The sequence below is a fragment of the Podarcis gaigeae genome, assembly GCF_964106915.1.
Source record: "Podarcis gaigeae genome assembly, chromosome: 6".
Lineage (NCBI taxonomy): Eukaryota > Metazoa > Chordata > Lepidosauria > Squamata > Lacertidae > Podarcis > Podarcis gaigeae.
Window position 1 is genome coordinate 30,852,304 of NC_139682.1, and position 15,207 is coordinate 30,867,510.

Consider the following 15,207-nt stretch of genomic DNA (forward strand, 5'->3'; position numbering starts at 1 on the left):
TTGATGAACCATTAAGGACACTCTGTTTGTGTCAGGTGTTCTGTTAATGCAATGTCCCACACTTTCACTAGCCACTCCTCTTGGGAAGGAGGTGAGTCAGATTTCCAGTGGGAAGCCACTTACATTCTGGCTGCGGCAAAAGACATAAGCACAAGAGATTTATGCATGATGGGCAAATTGGCACCATGTTCCAAGGACAGGAGCACCAAGTCTGCTTACTCTGCCTAATGGTAGGTCTGGTCCTGGTTAGGACTCAGGCTAAGGCTGAGATCCTTTATTAGGAGTACAGTGGTACCACTGGTTACATACTTAATTCGTTCTGGAGGTATGTTCTTAACCTGAAACTGTTCTTAACCTGAAGCACCACTTTAGCTAATGGGGGCTCCCGCTGCCGCCGCCGCTGCACAATTTCTGTTCTCATCCTGAAGCAAAGTTCTTAACCCGAGGTACTATTTCTGGGTTAGCGGAGTCTGTAACCTGAAGCGTATGTAACCCGAGGTACCACTGTATAATTAACAGAACACAGTGGGCTTTAATTCTGAGCAAACATGCATTGGATTGTACTAAAAATGTACTTGTTGTTTAGTCGTTTAGTCGTGTCCGACTCTTCGTGACCCCATAGACCAGAGCACGCCAGGCACTCCTGTCTTCCACTGCCTCCCCCAGTTTGGTCAAACTCATGCTGGTAGCTTCGAAAACAGTATCTAACCAATGTACTAAAATGTACTAAATGGGAACAAAGAGGCGTGGGTCAAATCACAGGAAGATTCCTTTAGCAACACAGTACGACTCAGATGATTAATGAGTCAAAGTAAGACCAGTCAGTTTAATTCCTTGGACCCCAACTCCTAGTTTTAGAATTCTCTCTGTCCTCTTTCTCTACACATCATGCAAAATCAGCAGTGGCTGCTGCCCATTACGACAGGCAGGGTGGAAAGCAGAGAGTCAAAGCAATAAGTGGAGCCAGAGCCAATGACTAGAAGAGGCAACCAATTCTAGTTTTGCTCCCATCCTCCATCCTGCAAGGGAAACACTGAGATTAAGGAGGAAGAAATCGATAAGCAATGCCATCCTCTAGGCTTGGCTGAAAGCAGGAAGGCAGGCAAATGCCTGAATGGACCAGCCTACACTGTGTGCATAGCTGTCAAGTGTCCCTTATTTGAAGGGACAGTCCCTTATTCCAGCGCCATGTCCCGCTGCTGTCCCTTATTGATGGATGTCCGTTAAATGTCCCTTAAATGATGTCCCTTAAATTTCAAAGGAAGCAGCTCCTCTCCCTCCCTCCCTGCCAGCCAGGGAGGAGGGAGGCTCCAACTGTGTTGCTTGGCTGTGTTGCTCATCCAATAAGAAGTCTAAGAACCACTGGGGGGTGGAGCTTGCATGCCTTGTGTGTGGCTAGTTAATGCAAGCTGAGGGGTTTTTTGAATGCTGGACGCCATTTTGTTGCACGTGCTGCTGCAAACTTTGCAGTGCAAAGCCAGGCCAAGGAGCCATCTTAAGTTGAGGCTGTGTAAGCCTTGTGGTGCATGTGATTCAGATTTTATTCAGTTGAACCTCTGGTTACAAAGTTGGTTGGACAGTGTTCTCGAAGCTACCCAGCATGAGTTTGACTAGACTGCAGGAGGACCAGAAGACTGGAGTGCCTGGAACAGGTGAGGCTGCAGGTCCCTTATTTTGGCTGCTGGTCCCTTATTTTCAAGGCTGCTGGTCCCTTATTTTCAAATCTGTAAGTTGACAGCTATGTGTGTATAATTGTATAAATCTCCACACTCTTATTTTTTCCTAAACTAAAAATTCCCAAACAGTATAACCTTCCTTGGTATGGAAGGTGCCCCACAACCTTGACCATTTTTTCAGCAGTCTTCCCAACTCTACAAAATCCTCTGTGATATGAAGCAACCAGAATAGTAGAAATGTGACCTTACCACAGATTATGTAAAGGCCTCACAACACATGGGAGTACAAGGCCTCCCTAGCATGTACAAGGCCTCCCTAGCATGGGATTAATCTTTTTCACAGCAGCTATGCATTGGTTTGACGTTTCCATTGAACTATCCACCATGACCCCAAGATCGCTTTCCTGGTTAGTCATATCTGTTGCTGCCACATGTGATAGGATTGTCTTTAAAAAAACTTGTATTGGGTATGAAATGCATCTGTAAAACAGCCTGGTGCTTCATACTTGTATATTTTTGTGTTTTGCTTGGGGTGGGGGGAGTACTAAGACCCTTTTTTAAAAGAGAATTGTAATTTTTAAATTACATTTCCCTTAAGGAATTGCAAAATGTGAAACAAACTATTATTTACAAAAAAAGTTCCTTTCAAGCCTTGCTTACAGTTCCATAATTTACACAATAATACTGTAGTGATAATAATAATAATAATAATAATAATAATAATAATAATAATAATATATTTATACACTGCCCACTCTGGGTGGCTCTCAAAAGAATACAGTATTAAAAACACGATAAAACATCAAACATTAAAAACTTCCCTAAACAGGACTGCATTCAGATGTCTTCTAAAAGTCAGGTAGTTGTTTATTTCCTTGACATCTGATGAGAGGGCGTTCCACAGGGCGGGTGCCACTACCGAGAAGCCCCTCTGCCTGGTTCCCTGTAGCTTTACTCCTCGCAGTGAGGGAACTGCCAGAAGGCCCTTGGCACTGGACCTCAGTGTTCGGGCTGAATGATGGGGGTGCAGACGCTCCTTCAGTAATTGACAAAAGTGTGTCCATATTTCTCTGTAAGCTTAACATTCTGAAAACTGCAATTTCTTCTGTATATCATCTGTCAATTTGTCTAGTTCAGCCAACTCCAAAGGCTTCAACATCAATTCTCCTGTAGATAGTACAGTGATACCTCTGGAGGTCCGTTCTTAACCTGAAACTGTTCTTAACCTGAAGCACCACTTTAGCTAATGGGCCTCCTGTTGCTGCTGAGCCACCAGAGCACGATTTCTGTTCTCATCCTGAAGCAAAGTTCTTAACCCGCGGTACTATATCTGGGTTAGCGGAGTCTGTAACCTGAAGCTTCTGTAACCTGAAGCGTCTGTAACCCAAGCTACCACTGTACTTGAAGATTTCTCCACCTACATGCCTGTACAACCTTTGCTGCTATTAACAAAATCAGTATTGAGGATTTCAAATTTTTAAGGGATAGCCAATTTAAGCAAGATCACTATTTGAGTAAGACTCATTGTATGCCTTCAGGTCATTTCTAAAATAATCTGTATTGTCTGCCTGCCTCTAGAAATTATTGCTGGACAATAATTCAATTTCCACTTTTTAACATTAGCAGCAACCAGGCTGGTATCTAAAGTTAGCACTTGTTAGAGAGGAGATTCTAGCTTCTGTAGCCATCTTCGAAGCACAAAGCCATATGTACACTTCAATGTTTGTCTTGAGTTGGCAACAGCAGCTGCATGATACAGCCCAATCTTCCCTGCCAGGGAGGAATTTGGTGGGAAAGAGGGGGAGGGGCAAGAAAATTTAAACTCCCCTTTTTATTCTCTGCTGATCTCAGAGCCCAGATGTTCCTTTGTTAGAAACCGGCAGGCACCTTTACACACCAAGAATTCATTAAGCAATTACTGCTAAAAAGGACAAAACCAAAGTCACGAGGGTATCAATTAGCACCTGTTTGTTGCCAAACTCTAAATTACAAACTTGTTCACCTTCTACCTGGGCCGACTTGCTTATGAAGAAAGGAAACTTCCCTGTGTGAAACAGCAGCATAATTCATTTTCTTACCTGTGGGGTGAGATGAAGACCCAGTTGAAGACTATGCAGAAACAGCGAACAAAGAATTTTGAGCAAAAAAGGAAAGGGGTAGACAGCAAAGGAGAGAACACTGAATGAGTAAGAGTTTGTATATGTTAAGTTGTGGGTGAACATATCAGACGACACAGCGATTCTTCAGACAGCTCTTGTTTATTCACAGGCCAGAACAGAACTGAACTGAAGGGTTCAGCCAGCCTGCTTATATAGAACACAACAGTAACAACTTTCTGTAACTATCCAATCACTGAACGTCACTTTCAATTCCTTATTTGCATATATGGACCTGAGTGAAAACTATCTACAGTATCCCCCTGCTGGCCCAGGGTGAGAACTTCAGTACATAACAGTATATTTCATTTATTACCCCCTCCTCGATCCCAAAGTCACATGGGGGTGGGAATCATATAACTGGAGAATATGACACTGTTTGAAATGTAAGTCCAGTCTGAAGGTCCTGGAAACTGTGTGCTTCTGTCCTGTAGACGGTAAATGGCAGCCTTCTTACCGAAGAACCTTTGAGACCTGTACATTCTACCCACCAAGGTTGGCAACTGATCCATCTGGGCAGGAAAGAGCACAAAAGGCCTTCTTGAACTTTATTTAAGCATCATGGCCTTTCTGTTCTCTAGTGTGGTCTTGTATCATCACTCTCTTCTTTGGTCCCATCTACTACCAAGATGATCTGATGGAAGCAGAGTTGGACTGATGACCTAATTTCCAAATAGAACCCCTGTAGGTTAATTTACCCTGGATTCCATATTGAATCTAAAGTTGGACCCAGTGCTAAGATCATTTCTATTTTGGTTCAATGACACTCTTGTTTCTCTTAATAAATATGCTCCTGTTGAAGACCCCACATCTGAGCCAATGGCCCCTTGGAGTTTGCTGCACCTCCATCCTTGAGAGAGAATTGCCTAAATGCTGCTCTGGGGACAGGCTCTTGTGGGCTTGGTAAGACTAGATTGCTGAGAGATAAAAGCATTTGGCTTTAAGGAAGTGCATGCCTATGCCTAGACTCGTAGGAAGCTAGCAGATTGTTGAGACTATTCCAATTTTCCATAACATCTGGTCATAAGGAAGAGTTCTGGTGATGGCAGCGATACTCTGGTTCAACCTCAAGGTTGATTACCTGGGAAGATCTGGGACATTTATGCCAGTCACAAGGTGTTGCTTGTGATAAAGACATGACCTCACTGCTGCTGGAATATGCACCTGGCAATGCAATTGATTGAAGATGCCTGCACCTAAACAAGAGAAGCAGGTGCTGGAGCAAGAAGACCTGCTGTTTGGTCATTTGCATCTAATTGGCTGCCCAGATACTGTATCAACCTGGTGATGGGCCTGATTGGATAAACAACAAACCTGCCTTGGAGCAGCAGGTGCTGAAGCAAAAGCTTCCTTGCTAGCCATCTGGATTATAAATTGGTTGCTGAATATAGCACTCCCTGAAATTTTGGGTTTAAAGGAAAAAACTATTTAGGAGCTTACAGGCAGCCTGTGGGGAATTGTTTAATTTCCATATTCAAGTTAGAGATTTTTCATGTTTTTGTATTGTTTCCAGAGAAAACAAAGATAAGGGGGCAATTAAAGCATATGCCAAGGGATATTTATGGATACTTGAAAAATATTCATTTCTTTAAAATGATTTATGTATATGAATATGAGTGAATGGTAAACATGCAAATTAGGCTGAAAGATGAACTTGGGACCTGAGTTATTACATTAGGTCAAGGCTTTGGTTCAGACCAAAAGAAAAACACAGAGGGATAGTTAGACCTACTCTCCTACGGTCCTTGGGAGGGAAGGATCTGAGGACCAGTCGCAGGGCTTTGGGTGGAGTGGAGCAACTGCTTTTCCCCACCCGCTTCATGACCTTTGAGATTGCACACAAAAGGAAATAATAAAATATGAGGAATAAACAAGTGGGACCTGAATATCCTGGAGCCTGGGGCAAACAACATGAGATGCCCACCCTAAGCCAACCCCTTTTTTATTATCTAAAAAAATGAACAACACTTGTTATAAAATGATCCCATAAAAAGCACTACTCATTAGTGTGGGCTGTTAACACAGAGAGAGATTTGAATTGAAAGCACTAATGTGTGGATGTAGCATCGGGTTTAGGGTGGTGCAGTCAGTTCCCTCACCCAGAGCGCTGAGCTGAGGGGGCACAAAACCACAAGAGTTAAAAACACACATATATATCACACACACACAGAGAGGTACCTACTGAGAAAATGCATAAAAAAGCAACTGTACTAAAAGGAATTATTGTGAAAATAATATTTTTGGGGGAGGGGGCTGTGGCGATCACACAGGATCCCTGGACGTTTCACCGTCTATTGATCCCTGTGCCACCACTTTATTTCTCGCTGCCACCACCCAGGCCCTACCTGGTACAATACTGAGTCCAGTCAGTGTTAAATTGGAACATAAACTTCTGTTTATTTATTGCAGTTTAACAAGCGTGTGGTTTCATAAATGGTATCAGTCAATTACAATCATGGGGTGCCTATCCAGACCTATAACTTCCACTACCTGCTCTCACTCACTAAACCACCTCTCAGATATTTACTTGTCTTCCTAGCCCCTAACTGTTCCTGACTCAGCTTATTTCGCTACACTAACTCAACCTACCCACAAACTCTAGCCCAATTCACTCCCACTCCCACTCCAACCAACCACCCAACTCCCAATGAACTCCTCCTTCACCCCTCCCAGAGCTGGTTTTATAGTCCCTCTGACTCCACCCCCCTGGGTTCTGATTGGGTAACCTGTTTAACTATTTCACCTCCAGCACTCTCATATGTTAACGTCACAGGGGCGCGTGAAATTTTGTCCTCACTCAAGGCGCCATATTACCAAAGTCTGCCCCCTAGTGGATGGAAGGGCACTAAAGTGCACATGGGAAAACTGGATCTGTGTGGCACACATATACATACCCTGGTGTGTACAAAGCTTTAGTACAGGGTGAGTCTTTTAAAAGAGGCCCTGTGGAACATGTATACTCTGTATCCACAGGGCCTCTTTTAAAGGACTCACCCTGTATAAAGCAGCTTCCCATGTTCACATAACGTAATAAAATGTTTCAAAACCAAACCAAAATGACAACTAGCAATAAACTGCAGAAACAAGGAAGAGAGAGAGGAGAAGGCAGCAGTAAGGTCCACCCTTCCCCTAGTTTTGCTCAAACCAGTTCCAGCCATCTTAAAAACAATGTTCTTTAGCTGCAGTCCTTAGTGGTTTGACCCACTGTCAGTTGAGAAGTATTAAATACTACCGTGTGCTTCTTTTCTTAAGGAAGAAGAGGGTGATGGCAGCTACTGAAGCATCATCCATAGAGGGTTTGACTCTCTTTCCAGGTTACCCTTCATTTTTTAAAATGTACACTTCTTTTAAAAAATAAATCACAAAATTGGGTGCTGTCTGTTGGCAATGCTCAATACTGCACAATGCAATGAGGTTTTACATTCTGGTACTGGTGTCGCTGACACTTCAGTGTTAATTCAGTAAGGCAACACAACTTGTGTGTGTGTGTGGAATAACAAATTGCATAGCATTTGCAGACGAAAAGGAACAACTGTAGCAAATACCAACCATATTTGCAGGGTTGATTTCTGTTCTTTTTTTTAAAAAAATATTTATTACTTTTAAACCTTACAAATAAAAAAAAAGGAAAGAAAGAGAAAAGATAAAAGAGGGGAAAAAACAATACAATACAATATATAGACAATACACAACACAACATTAACACAATAAACTAAATAAGATAGAGCAAAAACAATTTAAAACACACATCATACCATTTCAATACCCTATCTTTCATTCCCTTGTTTCAACGACCTCCTCTCACCTCCCTTTTTGCATTCCACTTCTATTAATTGTTTCAGCAATTCCTTTCCATCTTTCTCTATTTTCTGTCATATAATTATCTTAACATATTTTAACCTCATTTTCCATTAATACTACAATACTTATTTGTGCTTAATTCCTTATAACATTTCTACTAAAGCCATATAACTTCATTCCAACATTTTCCTAGCACTCATTAATTTTACAATATTTCTATAAATAGTCTTTATTTTCCAATCTTCTTCCACCGTCTCTTCTCCCTGGTCTCGGATTCTGCCAGTCATTTCCGCCAATTCCATATAGTCCATCAACCTGGTAATCTTCTGTCCGAGGCTCTTAACTCTTTTCCAAGTCGCTTCTGCAAGTCTTCTTCCTATTTATACATGCACTTTACTTTGTCTTCTACTGATCTTGTTCTTATTTTCCTTCCTTTGATGTTGAAGAGTAGATCTCGGGGAAGCTCCCACCTAGCAATGTTTTTATTCCTTCTCGACAAGGCAACCAAATCTCCGTAGTTAGAACTAAAATCCAAAAGATATTTCAGGACGTGTTTCAAAATTCCTCCAAATCTAAAGGCCCCCACAACTTCAATCTCCTCCTGACCCAAGTCCAGGTCCCAAAAGTCAGCAAATCCCTGCGTGAGGGGATCTATCAAACTTTCCTTCTCCAGTCCAAGCAGGGCTCCAATCCTCAAAATCTGACTTTCTCTAAATTCAGTCATGCATCTGTAAGGCTGGGGCTCTCTCCCTCTCCACTTGTATTACTTTAGGTTCAACGACAACAACTTTCTCCCTAGCCTTTTCCACAATTTGCCATGTCAAAGTAGATTCCTGTATCGATTCCTGAATAGTTTCTGTATTGATGCTCACTTTTTGTCCCAAATTGGTCACTTTTTGTCCCAAATTATCAATTTTGGTAGTCATCACATCCGTCTTCTTGTGGAGCTGTTCCAGTGACTCATTTATCTTACATAATGCAACCACTAAGGCTTCTTCTATCGACATTCTTAACCAATCCAAGGTCAGTCCCAGATTCTCACAGTTTTTTATCTTGCAGCTGGAAATTCCCCCAGCTCAGCTCTTGTAACAGTTTCAAAGGTTTCCTCTAGAGGGAAACAGTTTCTATTTGTATTAATCCTTTTAAACGCAGTTCAAGCAATAAAGTTAGTTTCAATTTTCAGTTACTTTTACTCCTTTTTAAACGCAGAAGGAGACAGTGGAAACAATGTATTTCTCTTATTTAACTAGTTGTCAACGAACGTTCTATTCACAGTCAATAAACATTTCAAAAATGTCAATCTTACTAGCAGCCCGTTTCCAGGTTCAGAGCGGTGGTAATTTGACTTTCTTCACTCTCTCCTGCAGGCTTACGCAACCCAAAATTTCCCCCCTCTTCTCCTGCTTCCAAGGGGGGTTTAATGATTTTAACTGATGGAAGTTTAATCCTTTACGAAAGGCTTTCCAAGACTTTAGCTTGCAGCCTCTTTGCTTCAGTCTATTTACAAAAGGGGAAGGCGGACTTCCTGTTTTAAACCTCCCCCGTTTCGGTGCCAAATTAAGAAGTTTAAAAATCCAATTTTCCACTCTACTCACGGGTAGTTATTTTAAGATCAAATTGTCCACAGGAAAAAGTCAGCGCTCTCCGGCAACAACAATGCGGCTTCACTCCGTGAAAGAAGCAGTCAATTCGAAGCACCGCACCGCTCACCCCACGTCGCTCCGGATCCCCGAAACCGGGTTTCCCCGCGAGTAGGGGAGGCGCAAAAGGTGCCAGCCGAATCCCACGTTCACAGGCTTCTCCCGCCTGTGATTTTCAGTGGGTCTCCGCCTTCGCCGTGGCAGCCAGACCCTGATTTCCACGAAGCAAATTCCTCCCGATCAGAGGAATTCCGCCATTACCGGAGGCGCCAAACCGGAAGTCCCGATTTCTGTTCTAGACAAGGAACAAATAAACGAACACTGGCAATTTCCACTCCCATCCCTGTTTTCGTTGGAATTCTCTGACATCCTTAGTCACAGGTCATTGAATAATACTCAGATTTATAGTGTACAAAGACTGCATCTAATCACCATTGAATTTCCTCATATTAAATTTAAGCAATAATGCATAATTGGAAATAAAGAATTATTAGTACATAATTGTATTGTTGCATACTACCCCAATCTCTGTGTGGTGCAAGATTCCAGGGGTTCCAGGAGCTTGCCCAGGGCTCGTTTTCCTCAAAATGAGGATCAGCAGAAACTGTGGTGTCTTTATGATATACAGTTTATTTGCACACATATACAGCCTGAGCCTACGATGGAGGGGTTCATAGCATTAACACCACGGGAGGTCTTCTCCCATTGCTACAGCCTTAGATTCAAGCAGAAATCAAACATGCCTCTCTCTCTGGCTTCTGCCAGCTTCCAGGTCACACATACATTCCTCTGGCCTTCCCCCCCACCAACCACCAGCTGAGGGAGAGGGGCCCACCCCCATTTGCTCTCTGGCACAGAGCCACTTCCCTTGTTACCTTAACAACCCACACTTAGGCCATTACCAAGAAGCTGGCCTAGCTATTCCAGCAATTAAATCCTTGCCAGATTCAGAAATTGGAAGGGACTCTAATATAATATAATATAATATAATATAATATAATATAATATAATATAATATAATATAATATAATATAATTAATATTAAAAAATATTTATATCCCGCCGTCCCCGGCGAGGCTGGGCTCAGGCTGTATAATCATACCCTCCCAACCCTACAGCTCAGGCTGTACAACCTAAACGCTCCCAACTTACAACATTATGCATTATTTCTGTCTATATAGGTAAAGGTAAAAGGGACCCCTGACTGTTAGGTCCAGTCGCAAACGACTCTGGGGTTGCGGCGCTCATCTCGCTTTACTGGTACAGCTTCTGGGTCATGTGGCCAGCATAACTAAGCCGCTTCTGGTGAACCAGTGCAGCACACGGAAATGCCGTTTACCTTCCTGCCGGAGCAGTACCTATTTATCTACTTGCACTTTGATATGCTTTTGAACTGCTAGGTTGACAGCAGTGGCGTAGCGTGGGTTGTCAGCACCCGGGGCAAGGCAAGTAATTTGCGCCCCCTAACCCGTGGATTTGCGCCCCCTAACCCTAACCCCCAGATGTTGCACCCGGTGCGGCCGGCCCCCCCTGCACCCCCAACGCTACGCCACTGGTTGACAGGAGCAGGGACCGAGCAACGGGAGTTCACCCCGTTGCGGGAATTCGAACTGCCGACCTTCTGATCAGCAAGTCCTATGCTCTGTGGTTTAACCCAAGCGCCACCTGTGTCTATATATTTATTAATAAATCTGATGTCTGGCATCTTGCTTTCAACTTTGGATAGGTTGCCAGTTTTTCCATTGTAGCTTATCCCCAAATGTTTGGTTGTTTCTGGTACTTATTATATATAACACCCATAAAGCTGTTACCATATGACAAACGGTGTGGTGGGAGGGAGCTTTTTCAGCCCAAAGGCTGCATATCTTCATGGGCAGCATTGCAGAGGCTGCATGCCACTGGCAGGTAGGGACATGGGCTAAAGTGATTGGAACAACAGGTGTATTTATTCCCTTTGTACAGGATGCTATACTGTAGCTATGCAAAAGTCAAGAGTTTTTTACCTACTCCTCTCTCTCCATGCAGGCAAGCAGGAGCCATTTCCCCTTCATCATTCTTTTCAACATTTTCACTCTTCAAGGGCATGTTCCATCTAGGCAAAATCACTCAAGGGGACCGCAGAGCAGGAATGTTGAGGGGTGTGCCCTAGGGATAGGAGGCATGGCCGGAGAAAAGTATGGCTCAGCTGGGATCCCAAGGGCCAGAAAGAGAGGTCCAGGTTCTGTGTTAAGGTTTCCCAGCACGGAAATAACCAACGTTCCTTTGGTTTAGTGTGTTTGGAACAGAATAGTAGAAATAATAATACAGTGGTACCTCGGGTTAAGTACTTAATTCGTTCCGGAGGTCCGTTCTTAACCTGAAACTGTTCTTAACCTGAAGCACCACTTTAGCTAATGGGGCCTCCTGCTGCTGCCACGCCGCCGGAGTATGATTTCTGTTCTCATCCTGAAGCAAAGTTCTTAACCTGAAGCACTATTTCTGGGTTAGCGGAGTCTGTAACCTGAAGCGTATGTAACCTGAAGCGTCTGTAACCCGAGGTACCACTGTACAAAGGACAAAAGACCTTCTGAGTGCTGGCCTTCCTTTGCCATTCCTACCCCCAACCACAGCTGTCAACTTTTCCCTTTTCTTGCGAGGATTCCTATTCGGAATAAGGGAATTTCCCTTTTAAAAAAGGGAAACATAAATGGAGGGGAGAGTGTAAATGTGAGTGCGGGTATATATTGTGAGAAAAGACTTCCCAAAATTAGTCCCTGGTAACTGCATGTAGCACATTTAGTCAAGGCGAGTGGGAATTCTTTTCTGATATCTGCACTCCAGAGAGAGAGAGAGAGAGAGAGAGAGAGAGAGAGAGAGAGAGAGATGCAGCATTCTGTTGCTCCGCTTTTTTAATGCTATTTATAGACGCAGGCGTCACTATTGTAGACAAGCCGATTCACTGGAGGTCCAGCTATCTCAGCATATCTGCCTCCCTGCATGTGCTGTGTTCATTTCTTGTTTCTACACAAGGCCTGCCTGATAAAGCCAAGAATCTCTCTTCTTGCCAAGTAAGTATCTTATGCATGCAGCTTGCCTGCATAGCACCTTAGTGCTGCTCTGTCCATTGTCTAATCTCCTCCTTCCAACAACTTCCCCAAGGAAGGAGGAGGAGGACAGCATCGTTTTTTGAGATGCATCATCTTGGTGCTTAGTGGCAGCTCAGAGGAAACGATGCTTGATGCCCTGGGGAGGAACATGCCTGCTCCCAGATTTATTTGTAAGCATAGCTATCAAATTTGATTCCACCCTCCTGCCACCCCCCCCCCAAAAAAAAGAAAATAAAGAAGAGAAAGCAAAAAAGAAGGAAGGAAGGCAAAATTCCATAATATGACAGAATCTGCAGCAATTTCTTCTAAACAGATGCACCCAAGGCAGGTGTGCCAATCTGAATAAAACATTTAAGTTGTTTGGGGATGGAAGTGTATATTGGAAGTGTTTTGATTGGGGGGGTACACATTGCTAAAATAGGAGTGGGTGGGCTACATATTATAGCATATAATGTTGAAATCCTAACCATGTCTATTCGGAAGCAAGTCTTATTGAATTCAGTGGAGCTTACTCTCATCTAAGTGGGGTTAAGATTGCAGCCTAACACTCTCTTTAAGCAGTATTTAAATTGATATTTTCCTTTCTCTTTTTTACAATATTATAGCCAGAACAGAATTTCTTTGGCTAATTAAGTCATTGATTAAAAACATTAACAGGGTTATAAAAGAGTGCCCTCCAGCCACAGTGTTTAGAGCAAAATTGTGCTGAGCTTCCCAATATATCACCGCTTATATCAAAAGCATGCCTCTTGCTAAGATGCCTAAGTTCTGCTATCCTTACATTCTTGGTTTTTGTTTTTTTCAATCTCCTTTCTTAACCATTCTGAATATCATGAGCTTTTCCCTTGCTAGTCTATTTTCTAAACTAAAAAACCCAACAGCGTCAGAAAATGTCTTTCCTTGGAGGGAAGGTGCTGTAATGTAGACAAAATGCTGCCATGGAAAGGGCCAAACAAACACACAAAGACAGCTGCACCACTGGTTGTGTTCTTAATGCACATTTTAAAAAGAAGCAGGCGATCTTTCTCAAGGGATTTCCATTGGTGCTTTTTGGAAGACTGTTTAGGTGAGCTGTAAGAGAAGGTGGCCGGGAGACACTGAATAAACAGAATGATTCATAAAGACACTTGATAAAGAGAATTATTTTCTGAAAACGCATCAGAAACATGGTGAATGGTACAGGTGTGTCTCTCCCCACCATCACCAATGCTCTGTGCTCCCCTGACCATTTTGCTTCCTCCTTTTCCAGCACCACAATGCCCTTTTTGAGATGGCGCAACAGGAACTTCCACTCAGTATTCCAAACATAGCTATGCCACAGATTTATAGAACGGCATTAAGATAACAGCCATTTTATGTCCAATCACTTTCCTAATAATCCCCTACATAAAATAAACCCTTTTCATTGCTCCTGAGCACTGAGTTGACATTTTCATTGAGCAATCCGCCAGGTGCCCAAAATCTCTTTCTTGAATAATCACGGTCAAAACAGACCCGATCATTGCATATCGGGAATCAGGTTCATTCTCAATTCCACCAGGTGCTTGTGAGGCATCCTATAAACCCTTTAAGGCTTCCTGGTAGTACAGTTCAGTTTTAGAAATGAATTAGCAGCCACTGATAGCTTTCCTACAAAGGAGAATATAATCTCTGGGTGGTGGAGGAAGGTTGAGGCGATAGTAAAGACGAAAAGAGTTAAATCCTCTCCTTACATGCCGCAGTCTGGATTCTGATCGCCCCGGTTGCTTTAAAACAAACATAAAAGCAAATATGTGAAATGCAATTACACATTTCACAGATCACCTAGTTTGGCCTGCAAAACAGAGTCTGTCAAATTTTTAGAACAGGTTCACTTTTCTTGTGGTATTATTAAAACTATGTACCCCTTATTTCAATAAAAAAAATGTACCCCATAAAAAATGCTTAATATTGAAGCGGAGGTTTCCTAATGCAATTTTCCCCATCAGGGAGAACTATGTTAATATGAATGAGCCCTGAGTAGCTGGATTGCTATTATTTATACTGAGTAATTGAACTACTACTTAATTATAAGAAATTGAATTACTGAGCAAGAGCAATTTTAGTCCAGCTATTAAATATGAATTGCAGACATGGATAATATTATTCTTCATGGCAATCTAAATAGCTAATATCAAGCAAGTTAGCCTCATTGTTAATGGGACACACTGTAAGCCAACAATCCGCAGGATGTTCTGCTGACAGAAGGTCCATTCAAATGAAGTGGATTTGTGTTGGCAGACCGCTTTGAGGACTGAAAAGATGAATTCTTCATATGTGTAAGCAATATTACAGCAACTGACACACTTAAACTTGCTGAACAAATCACGCTACACAACTGTAGAATTCCTCAGCCTCATTCCAGAGCATACTTCATTACAGCTATCCATCAGACAAAGCAGGATCCTGCCTACGAAAGCTTATGCCATAATGAAGGTGCAACACTATCCCTGATATCGTCTGACTGAGTAGCCCTTGAAAATGGTAGACAAGCCACTGAACCAGCGGAGAGGAGCTGAGATGGGGGAATGAGACTGCCACTGTGGGAACTTAGGCAGAGCTCCACAAGGAGGCCCATCAGCCCTGCTGACTATTAGCACACTGGGACTGACTGACTGACTGACTGACTGACTGGTTGTCTTTCCTCATTTCCTTCCACCAGATGATAGCCTCCTTCACCACAGCAGCAGCGACTATTCTACTTGTGAGCTCTGAGAGGCCTGCTCAGTGGAGACAAGAAGGCAGAGAATGGCATGTGTCAGAGGCCCCCTGCCCTGGTAACAGAAGCATCTTTGTACCACCCTCTTAGTCAGAGCCTCATCCTGGGGCT

General features: G+C 42.9%; 1 protein-coding gene and 1 long non-coding RNA gene across 2 annotated transcripts in view; one reads left to right on the top strand and one right to left on the bottom strand.

Moving 5' to 3' along the window:
- Positions 1-15,207, top strand: part of SLA2 (Src like adaptor 2) — a 247,460-nt gene that overhangs the window by 75,863 nt on the left and 156,390 nt on the right. The window lies entirely within an intron of this gene.
- Positions 6,205-6,601, bottom strand: LOC310847447. Its single transcript, XR_014565811.1, has 2 exons — positions 6,486-6,601; positions 6,205-6,455 (listed from the first exon to the last, which is right to left on the bottom strand). It is a non-coding gene; the product is annotated as an uncharacterized lncRNA (long non-coding RNA).